The sequence below is a fragment of the Anopheles gambiae genome (genome assembly GCF_943734735.2).
Source record: "Anopheles gambiae chromosome X unlocalized genomic scaffold, idAnoGambNW_F1_1 X_unloc_37, whole genome shotgun sequence".
Lineage (NCBI taxonomy): Eukaryota > Metazoa > Arthropoda > Insecta > Diptera > Culicidae > Anopheles > Anopheles gambiae.
The window spans coordinates 22,501-35,000 of NW_026902645.1; positions in this window are offsets into that span (position 1 = coordinate 22,501).

A 12,500-nucleotide genomic window follows, 5' to 3' on the forward strand; every position below is an offset into this window, starting at 1 on the left:
CGTGTTGACCTGGTTTGGTCGATGTGTCGTCGTGTACGAGATGACCTACTTACCCGTCAGTTGTCCAAGTTGTATCATGTGTTGACTTAGTTGACGTGTCATGTGCATGGATGATTGGCGTACGGGTCATGTATGGTGCACTTGCTTCAGTTGAAGGGATGTACTAGTACAGTTATATTAATTGTTTATTTCACGATCTGGTCTTTTGGCTGGATCGCGAAAAAAACGCTAAGTCCCAAATCTTGAACTCGAGAGGAGAGCGCTGATGACAACCTTTTGGACTGGAGCTCCCTAGAATTCGGCTTTTTCCTACTTTAAAGGGATGCACTGTTGTATGTATTGTTTATTCACGATCTGGTCGTTGGATTGGATCGTGAAAAAAAAACGCTAAGTCCCAGATCCTGAACTCGACAGGAAAGCGCTGATGGCAAACATTTTGACTGGAAGTCCCTAGAAAACGGCTTTTTCCTTATTGGCATTATGTGGCACGTTTATTGTGGCTAGAACATTAATTATCCCCCAAATGGCACCAACGCTTGGCGAAAGTCTCGAAATACTCCTATCCCGACGCACCAGCAACCGCAACACGATGCAAAATAAATTGCACGAGCTGCTGATACTTGTACCATGCACGGTACACGGTACCAAAATATACCCCTGAAGGTGTGCAATTTGGTGCTATCCTAGGAAATTTGTTTGGGCAAGCCTAGCTACGCGTGTCGCACGTTGCATGGTCGTCGATCAGAGGTATGCAAAAGCACCTATCTAGGGGAATTACTTTATGTTCTAGTAGCAAGTTCGATTTTCCGGTCCAGCACGGCAGTAATCCTGCATGCATACACTCCATGTACCAAAAATGTATCAACCTAGGCGTTGCTCAGTAGCTTTTGGCGGCACATGTAAAAAGTATTCGAGTTCAGATTCTTGGAACTTTGCGTATTGTTCAAAACTAATAACGAAAACTAAATTATAAATGGGTAAAAGGCTAGGCGTTTCTCAGTAGCTTTTTTGCGCCACGTGGCAAAAGTATTCGAGTTCAGATTTCTGGGACTTAGCGTATTTTTCAAAATTGATTATGCAAATTGAAGTACAAATGGGGCATTAGCTAGGCGTTGCCCAGTAGCTTTTGGCGCCACATGGATGAAGTAGTCGAGTTCAAATTTCTGGGACGTAGCGTAGTTTTCAATCATAATAAACCGAATCAAACATAAAAATCATGAAACTTACACCACGTCCCTAGGTTATGCACAAAACGTAACGATAAAGTGCCGGCCAGGTTAGAGGTGCACCAAAATTGTGTACCGATTAGGAAAAGTACTCTATGTTCCTATGACTTGGGTGAAAAGTGTTGATTAACTGCTGGTTAGGATAGACAGTTGCTTATCGTACACATCGCAAACGAACACCCCTTAGTGAGCAGTAGCAGAAGTCGATGGAACAAAGCGAATGCATTACAAACTGATCAAGTAAAATAAGGAACGCTACGTACTAGGACTTCTTTCCAAGAATGGTGTCCGCGACGGGAGGGCAAGCGTCCTTCCCAGGTTTCCCTAGTAAACCTTGTATGGTAAACATACCCAAGCGTGTCCGTAAGCACGCAACGATAGTCACGAACGAGCACATACCTAGGGAAAGTACTCTACGTACTAGGACTTCTGTCCAAGAATGGTGTCCGCGACGGTCGGGCACTGTGACGCAATTACCAAATCCTAGAATCGTACAAGCAGTGTGTACAAACATAAACATTAACGCGTTCGCTCGGGCTGCGCCGTCCGTGTTGAACACAAATGTGGGTTATTATATGAGTGGATAGACAAAAACATGCGTGGCGAAGACAGTTTTCTGCACGATGTGCACATAGCTCATTTCGTCGTCCCGGGCTAATGGAAAAACACAAAAATATCGAGTATCTTTCTAGGTTTCTGTTATAAAAGGACAGGCCAAAAGGTGACCGGTTGAGATAAGCATTTTAAGCATACAAGCACTTTAATGCAACTTTTGATACAAAAACTAGGTACGTACACGTAGATTGTATCAACATGGACATCCATGATCGGGTACGCCCGGGCTGCGCCCTCCATGTTGTACTTTCCCTGATTGGTACACAATTTTGGTGCAAGTGTACCAACATGGACATCTATGAACGCGTACGCTCGAGATGCACCCTTCGTCTTGTACTTTCCCTGATCGGTACACAGTTTTGGTGCACGGCTATCCCGACCGGCAACTTGTACCTTTATCGACATCCATGAACACAAAGTGCGCGGAACAAAAATTGCTCGGTCAGACCTACAAAGTGCTATATCTCGAATACTAAACGTCGCAGATGGGTGTCGTAGAACAATTTTAAATTCGTCTAATGATTCTACATCCGATTCTGGATAGTGGTTTTTCGACCACTTTTCAATATTTTGTGACACCCCGAACCTAGGGGCAGCTCCCTAGCTTTTTTCAAAAATGTGCACCGAACGGGCCAGAGAGCTCGAGTAGTCGAAAAAAATTTTTTTGCTAAAACCCCTCAAAACGTGTCAGGAACGCACCCTAGATGATGAAAAGTGCAACCAGAATGTCAATCGACAACATGCCCGGGGGTACAAATTTGCTCTACGCGTCCCTAGGTAGGGTACTTTTTCATACAAACATCAAAGTGTACGGTGCACAAAGTGCGCGGAACAAAACTTGCTCGGTCAGACCTAGGACGGGCCATATCTCGAATACTAAACGTCGCAGATGGGTGTCGTAGAACAATTTTAAGTTCGTCTAACGATTCTACATCCGATTCTGGATAGTGGTTTTTCGACCACTTTTCAACATTTTGTGACACCCCGAACCTAGGGGCAGCTCCCTAGCTTTTTTCAAAAATGTGCACCGAACGGGCCAGAGAGCTCGAGTAGTCGAAAATTTTTTTTTTGCTAAAACCCCTCAAAACGTGTCAGGAACGCACCCTAGATGATGAAAAGTGCAACCAGAATGTCAATCGACAACATGCCCGGGGGTACAAATTTGCTATACGCGTCCCTAGGTAGGGTACTTTTTCATACAAACATCAACGTGTACGGTGCACAAAGTGCGCGGAACAAAAATTGCTCGGTCAGACCTGGTACGGGCCATAACTCGAATACTAAACGTCGCAGATGGGTGTCGTAGAACAATTTTAAGTTCGTCTAATGATTCTACATCCGATTCTGGATAGTGGTTTTTCGACCACTTTTCAACATTTTGTGACACCCCGAACCTAGGGGCAGCTCCCTAGCTTTTTTCAAAAATGTGCACCGAACGGGCCAGAGAGCTCGAGTAGTCGAAAATTTTTTTTTTGCTAAAACCCCTCAAAACGTGTCAGGAACGCACCCTAGATGATGAAAAGTGCAACCAGAATGTCAATCGACAACATGCCCGGGGGTACAAATTTGCTCTACGCGTCCCTAGGTAGGGTACTTTTTCATACAAACATCAAAGTGTACGGTGCACAAAGTGCGCGGAACAAAAATTGCTCGGTCAGACCTAGGACGGGCCATAACTCGAATACTAAACGTCGCAGATGGGTGTCGTAGAACAATTTTAAGTTCGTCTAATGATTCTACATCCGATTCTGGATAGTGGTTTTTCGACCACTTTTCAACATTTTGTGACACCCCGAACCTAGGGGCAGCTCCCTAGCTTTTTTCAAAAATGTGCACCGAACGGGCCAGAGAGCTCGAGTAGTCGAAAATTTTTTTTTTTGCTAAAACCCCTCAAAACGTGTCAGGAACGCACCCTAGATGATGAAAAGTGCAACCAGAATGTCAATCGACAACATGCCCGGGGGTACAAATTTGCTCTACGCGTCCCTAGGTAGGGTACTTTTTCATACAAACATCAACGTGTACGGTGCACAAAGTGCGCGGAACAAAAATTGCTCGGTCAGACCTGGTACGGGCCATAACTCGAATACTAAACGTCGCAGATGGGTGTCGTAGAACAATTTTAAGTTCGTCTAATGATTCTACATCCGATTCTGGATAGTGGTTTTTCGACCACTTTTCAACATTTTGTGACACCCCGAACCTAGGGGCAGCTCCCTAGCTTTTTTCAAAAATGTGCACCGAACGGGCCAGAGAGCTCGAGTAGTCGAAAATTTTTTTTTTTGCTAAAACCCCTCAAAACGTGTCAGGAACGCACCCTAGATGATGAAAAGTGCAACCAGAATGTCAATCGACAACATGCCCGGGGGTACAAATTTGCTCTACGCGTCCCTAGGTAGGGTACTTTTTCATACAAACATCAAAGTGTACGGTGCACAAAGTGCGCGGAACAAAAATTGCTCGGTCAGACCTGGTACGGGCCATAACTCGAATACTAAACGTCGCAGATGGGTGTCGTAGAACAATTTTAAGTTCGTCTAATGATTCTACATCCGATTCTGGATAGTGGTTTTTCGACCACTTTTCAACATTTTGTGACACCCCGAACCTAGGGGCAGCTCCCTAGCTTTTTTTCAAAAATGTGCACCGAACGGGCCAGAGAGCTCGAGTAGTCGAAAAAAATTTTTTTGCTAAAACCCCTCAAAACGTGTCAGGAACGCACCCTAGATGATGAAAAGTGCAACCAGAATGTCAATCGACAACATGCCCGGGGGTACAAATTTGCTCTACGCGTCCCTAGGTAGGGTACTTTTTCATACAAACATCAAAGTGTACGGTGCACAAAGTGCGCGGAACAAAAATTGCTCGGTCAGACCTACAAAGTGCTATATCTCGAATACTAAACGTCGCAGATGGGTGTCGTAGAACAATTTTAAATTCGTCTAATGATTCTACATCCGATTCTGGATAGTGGTTTTTCGACCACTTTTCAATATTTTGTGACACCCCGAACCTAGGGGCAGCTCCCTAGCTTTTTTCAAAAATGTGCACCGAACGGGCCAGAGAGCTCGAGTAGTCGAAAAAAATTTTTTTGCTAAAACCCCTCAAAACGTGTCAGGAACGCACCCTAGATGATGAAAAGTGCAACCAGAATGTCAATCGACAACATGCCCGGGGGTACAAATTTGCTCTACGCGTCCCTAGGTAGGGTACTTTTTCATACAAACATCAAAGTGTACGGTGCACAAAGTGCGCGGAACAAAAATTGCTCGGTCAGACCTGGTACGGGCCATAACTCGAATACTAAACGTCGCAGATGGGTGTCGTAGAACAATTTTAAGTTCGTCTAATGATTCTACATCCGATTCTGGATAGTGGTTTTTCGACCACTTTTCAACATTTTGTGACACCCCGAACCTAGGGGCAGCTCCCTAGCTTTTTTCAAAAATGTGCACCGAACGGGCCAGAGAGCTCGAGTAGTCGAAAATTTTTTTTTTGCTAAAACCCCTCAAAACGTGTCAGGAACGCACCCTAGATGATGAAAAGTGCAACCAGAATGTCAATCGACAACATGCCCGGGGGTACAAATTTGCTCTACGCGTCCCTAGGTAGGGTACTTTTTCATACAAACATCAAAGTGTACGGTGCACAAAGTGCGCGGAACAAAAATTGCTCGGTCAGACCTAGGACGGGCCATAACTCGAATACTAAACGTCGCAGATGGGTGTCGTAGAACAATTTTAAGTTCGTCTAATGATTCTACATCCGATTCTGGATAGTGGTTTTTCGACCACTTTTCAACATTTTGTGACACCCCGAACCTAGGGGCAGCTCCCTAGCTTTTTTTAAAAATGTGCACCGAACGGGCCAGAGAGCTCGAGTAGTCGAAAATTTTTTTTTTTGCTAAAACCCCTCAAAACGTGTCAGGAACGCACCCTAGATGATGAAAAGTGCAACCAGAATGTCAATCGACAACATGCCCGGGGGTACAAATTTGCTATACGCGTCCCTAGGTAGGGTACTTTTTCATACAAACATCAACGTGTACGGTGCACAAAGTGCGCGGAACAAAAATTGCTCGGTCAGACCTGGTACGGGCCATAACTCGAATACTAAACGTCGCAGATGGGTGTCGTAGAACAATTTTAAATTCGTCTAATGATTCTACATCCGATTCTGGATAGTGGTTTTTCGACCACTTTTCAACATTTTGTGACACCCCGAACCTAGGGGCAGCTCCCTAGCTTTTTTCAAAAATGTGCACCGAACGGGCCAGAGAGCTCGAGTAGTCGAAAATTTTTTTTTTGCTAAAACCCCTCAAAACGTGTCAGGAACGCACCCTAGATGATGAAAAGTGCAACCAGAATGTCAATCGACAACATGCCCGGGGGTACAAATTTGCTCTACGCGTCCCTAGGTAGGGTACTTTTTCATACAAACATCAACGTGTACGGTGCACAAAGTGCGCGGAACAAAAATTGCTCGGTCAGACCTGGTACGGGCCATAACTCGAATACTAAACGTCGCAGATGGGTGTCGTAGAACAATTTTAAGTTCGTCTAATGATTCTACATCCGATTCTGGATAGTGGTTTTTCGACCACTTTTCAACATTTTGTGACACCCCGAACCTAGGGGCAGCTCCCTAGCTTTTTTCAAAAATGTGCACCGAACGGGCCAGAGAGCTCGAGTAGTCGAAAATTTTTTTTTTTGCTAAAACCCCTCAAAACGTGTCAGGAACGCACCCTAGATGATGAAAAGTGCAACCAGAATGTCAATCGACAACATGCCCGGGGGTACAAATTTGCTCTACGCGTCCCTAGGTAGGGTACTTTTTCATACAAACATCAACGTGTACGGTGCACAAAGTGCGCGGAACAAAAATTGCTCGGTCAGACCTGGTACGGGCCATAACTCGAATACTAAACGTCGCAGATGGGTGTCGTAGAACAATTTTAAGTTCGTCTAATGATTCTACATCCGATTCTGGATAGTGGTTTTTCGACCACTTTTCAACATTTTGTGACACCCCGAACCTAGGGGCAGCTCCCTAGCTTTTTTCAAAAATGTGCACCGAACGGGCCAGAGAGCTCGAGTAGTCGAAAAAAATTTTTTTGCTAAAACCCCTCAAAACGTGTCAGGAACGCACCCTAGATGATGAAAAGTGCAACCAGAATGTCAATCGACAACATGCCCGGGGGTACAAATTTGCTCTACGCGTCCCTAGGTAGGGTACTTTTTCATACAAACATCAAAGTGTACGGTGCACAAAGTGCGCGGAACAAAAATTGCTCGGTCAGACCTACAAAGTGCTATATCTCGAATACTAAACGTCGCAGATGGGTGTCGTAGAACAATTTTAAATTCGTCTAATGATTCTACATCCGATTCTGGATAGTGGTTTTTCGACCACTTTTCAATATTTTGTGACACCCCGAACCTAGGGGCAGCTCCCTAGCTTTTTTCAAAAATGTGCACCGAACGGGCCAGAGAGCTCGAGTAGTCGAAAAAAATTTTTTTGCTAAAACCCCTCAAAACGTGTCAGGAACGCACCCTAGATGATGAAAAGTGCAACCAGAATGTCAATCGACAACATGCCCGGGGGTACAAATTTGCTCTACGCGTCCCTAGGTAGGGTACTTTTTCATACAAACATCAAAGTGTACGGTGCACAAAGTGCGCGGAACAAAAATTGCTCGGTCAGACCTAGGACGGGCCATATCTCGAATACTAAACGTCGCAGATGGGTGTCGTAGAACAATTTTAAGTTCGTCTAACGATTCTACATCCGATTCTGGATAGTGGTTTTTCGACCACTTTTCAACATTTTGTGACACCCCGAACCTAGGGGCAGCTCCCTAGCTTTTTTCAAAAATGTGCACCGAACGGGCCAGAGAGCTCGAGTAGTCGAAAATTTTTTTTTTTGCTAAAACCCCTCAAAACGTGTCAGGAACGCACCCTAGATGATGAAAAGTGCAACCAGAATGTCAATCGACAACATGCCCGGGGGTACAAATTTGCTCTACGCGTCCCTAGGTAGGGTACTTTTTCATACAAACATCAACGTGTACGGTGCACAAAGTGCGCGGAACAAAAATTGCTCGGTCAGACCTACAAAGTGTTATATATCTCGAATACTAAACGTCGCAGATGGGTGTCGTAGAACAATTTTAAATTCGTTAACGATTCTACATCCGATTCTGGATAGTGGTTTTTCGACCACTTTTCAACATTTTGTGACACCCCGAACCTAGGGGCAGCTCCCTAGCTTTTTTCAAAAATGTGCACCGAACGGGCCAGAGAGCTCGAGTAGTCGAAAATTTTTTTTTTTGCTAAAACCCCTCAAAACGTGTCAGGAACGCACCCTAGATGATGAAAAGTGCAACCAGAATGTCAATCGACAACATGCCCGGGGGTACAAATTTGCTATACGCGTCCCTAGGTAGGGTACTTTTTCATACAAACATCAACGTGTACGGTGCACAAAGTGCGCGGAACAAAAATTGCTCGGTCAGACCTAGGACGGGCCATAACTCGAATACTAAACGTCGCAGATGGGTGTCGTAGAACAATTTTAAGTTCGTCTAATGATTCTACATCCGATTCTGGATAGTGGTTTTTCGACCACTTTTCAACATTTTGTGACACCCCGAACCTAGGGGCAGCTCCCTAGCTTTTTTCAAAAATGTGCACCGAACGGGCCAGAGAGCTCGAGTAGTCGAAAATTTTTTTTTTTGCTAAAACCCCTCAAAACGTGTCAGGAACGCACCCTAGATGATGAAAAGTGCAACCAGAATGTCAATCGACAACATGCCCGGGGGTACAAATTTGCTCTACGCGTCCCTAGGTAGGGTACTTTTTCATACAAACATCAAAGTGTACGGTGCACAAAGTGCGCGGAACAAAAATTGCTCGGTCAGACCTAGGACGGGCCATAACTCGAATACTAAACGTCGCAGATGGGTGTCGTAGAACAATTTTAAGTTCGTCTAATGATTCTACATCCGATTCTGGATAGTGGTTTTTCGACCACTTTTCAACATTTTGTGACACCCCGAACCTAGGGGCAGCTCCCTAGCTTTTTTCAAAAATGTGCACCGAACGGGCCAGAGAGCTCGAGTAGTCGAAAATTTTTTTTTTGCTAAAACCCCTCAAAACGTGTCAGGAACGCACCCTAGATGATGAAAAGTGCAACCAGAATGTCAATCGACAACATGCCCGGGGGTACAAATTTGCTCTACGCGTCCCTAGGTAGGGTACTTTTTCATACAAACATCAACGTGTACGGTGCACAAAGTGCGCGGAACAAAAATTGCTCGGTCAGACCTAGGACGGGCCATAACTCGAATACTAAACGTCGCAGATGGGTGTCGTAGAACAATTTTAAATTCGTCTAATGATTCTACATCCGATTCTGGATAGTGGTTTTTCGACCACTTTTCAACATTTTGTGACACCCCGAACCTAGGGGCAGCTCCCTAGCTTTTTTCAAAAATGTGCACCGAACGGGCCAGAGAGCTCGAGTAGTCGAAAATTTTTTTTTTTGCTAAAACCCCTCAAAACGTGTCAGGAACGCACCCTAGATGATGAAAAGTGCAACCAGAATGTCAATCGACAACATGCCCGGGGGTACAAATTTGCTATACGCGTCCCTAGGTAGGGTACTTTTTCATACAAACATCAACGTGTACGGTGCACAAAGTGCGCGGAACAAAAATTGCTCGGTCAGACCTAGGACGGGCCATAACTCGAATACTAAACGTCGCAGATGGGTGTCGTAGAACAATTTTAAGTTCGTCTAATGATTCTACATCCGATTCTGGATAGTGGTTTTTCGACCACTTTTCAACATTTTGTGACACCCCGAACCTAGGGGCAGCTCCCTAGCTTTTTTCAAAAATGTGCACCGAACGGGCCAGAGAGCTCGAGTAGTCGAAAATTTTTTTTTTTGCTAAAACCCCTCAAAACGTGTCAGGAACGCACCCTAGATGATGAAAAGTGCAACCAGAATGTCAATCGACAACATGCCCGGGGGTACAAATTTGCTCTACGCGTCCCTAGGTAGGGTACTTTTTCATACAAACATCAACGTGTACGGTGCACAAAGTGCGCGGAACAAAAATTGCTCGGTCAGACCTGGTACGGGCCATAACTCGAATACTAAACGTCGCAGCTGGGTGTCGTAGAACAATTTTAAGTTCGTCTAATGATTCTACATCCGATTCTGGATAGTGGTTTTTCGACCACTTTTCAACATTTTGTGACACCCCGAACCTAGGGGCAGCTCCCTAGCTTTTTTCAAAAATGTGCACCGAACGGGCCAGAGAGCTCGAGTAATCGAAAATTTTTTTTTTGCTAAAACCCCTCAAAACGTGTAGAAAACTGATTTTAGATGATAAAAAGTGCAACCAGAACGTCAAACGACAACTTTGTTGGGGGTACAGTATCGGACAGAAAGATAGGGCATTGGGTTTTTAACGCACCGTGCACCCGTTGGGCCAAGTTTATGTGTGGTTTGTATGTGTTTGTGTTTGTGTGTGTGTGTGTATGTGTGTGTATGTGTGTGTGTGTATGTGTGTGTGCATGTGTGTGTGTGTGTGGATGTATGTTTGAATGTGTATTGATGTGTGTGTTTGTTTCACAAGTAGGTCGTTTCGGATAGATTTGTAAGTAGCTTTTTTGTGTTTTGGGTTAGGTTTTTGGTGTGATAAGCAGGACCACCGCCCTCGCGATCAGTGTGTTTTCGATATATTAACAATGTTACGGTCTTCTTTCGCCGTGGTCTTCGGAGGACGTCCGGTTGACTTGCGCGTTTCGGTTGTCCAAGCGCGTTTCAGTTGTCTAAGCACGTTTCGGTTGTCCGAAGCGCGTTTGCCACAAAAGTGCGCGATCGTTCCATTACGAACTCGATCCTTTTGCGCTTAATGCCAGCAGCAGCCATTCGCTTTTACATATGGCGCTGATAATCGGTACAACGTTTACCTCGACCCATTGTTACTAACATTGCTTGCTTGGACCGTCAAGAACGCGCTGGTTAAAAAGTTGGACACGGCTGATCCCGTGCTCTGCCTGCGTTCTACTTCTATACGCGATGAATTACATCGTTTTGGAGCAGCAAAAACATCGCATGGATAAAAACTATCAACGAGTACGCGAGTAAGCGTCTTCCCTTCAAAATCGAGAAAAGAATACTGCCGCGCTCATGAAACAAAACGCCCATTGAAAAGAACAACTGCGCACCAGCTCAATGCACGCACAAAGTTTACCATTCGCACACAACGTGCAACGCAGAGATGCACGAAGGCCTTTCAATGGCGTGCACTGGAGAAACACCTGTGAGGGAATGCCGAGTTCATTGCTATTGTGCGCGTGTCCATTTCGCACCGGTGTCGCATTCACATTCATGAAACAGCACACCTGCGTTTTCGTCCGAAGAACAAGCGCTGCTGTCGATGCAAACTTTAGTTTTTATCCAAGTGTAAACGCACAATGTTTCACATGATAACACACATAATAAGATTAATTTCAACGCCACATGACATCATGGCAAGCTATGTTTTTCAGACACAAACCCGCGCACTTGCAAATACACATTAAAAAGCACACTCTCTTTCTACTACTACTACACACACACACACATGCACACACACACACACACACACACACACACACACACACACACACACACACACACACACACACACATACACACACACACACATACACACATACACACACACACAAACACAAGTAACGTGGCAAAACAAGTGCACGGTGCATTGAAAAAAAAGGGTCCTATCTTAATGTCCGATACTGTACCCTTTTTACTCTACGGGCCACTAGCTTAGGCGCGCCAACAGCGCTTTCCTCTCGGGTTCCCATTTTTTGCCCTCCTGGGATTATGATCATTTACTCATTGCCTACTATAGGGAAGGTACCTTGCTTCGAGGTCAAAAATGAAGATTTCACCAAATCGTAGTTTTAACCTCTATTTAGTCGTAGGAGCATGGTTTGCAGTGTCCGTGGGTCATATAAGCCCCCGTTTGGGTCATACGTCCCCTCCCCGATGAAAATCGTCATATGACTATAGGCCGAACTTATGAAGCAAAAGTGGTGTCTGGTGGGTTCTGCCGATGATCTTAACCTATGATTTTGAGTTTCCACCCTTTCAAAACGTTTCCTGGAGCAGTACATCACGGGTCTACGGACCCAAAGACTTCGTTGCGATGGTTTCAAGCATAAAAGTTGTAACAGCTAAGGGTTTTTAATACGCGTATATTAAATCCTTGCTTGAAACTAAGCTTCGTTGTCTTTAAACTCTGCAAGACCAATCGAACTTCTTAGGGAAACTCGAAGGATTCACGCTAAGCCGGTGGTGCAGGGCACATAGCGTGATGAAACCGGGTTTCCCTACCAAATGTGGCATATTTTTTCCCTGAGAGCGAAGCTCAGACCCACGTAGGGGAGAGCGAAGTGGAACTTAAATGTTCAATGCAGCAAATGTTCGCCATGCGGATAAACAAGTTGGAATAGTTCAATGTAGTGTAATGCAAACACGAATCGCAAATAACGATACGGGACCCAGAAGCAATTCTGCGGATCCCTCGGGGAGTGGTGAGTTGATATAAATTAGAAGTGAAAATCCAAGTTGTTCGGGCTC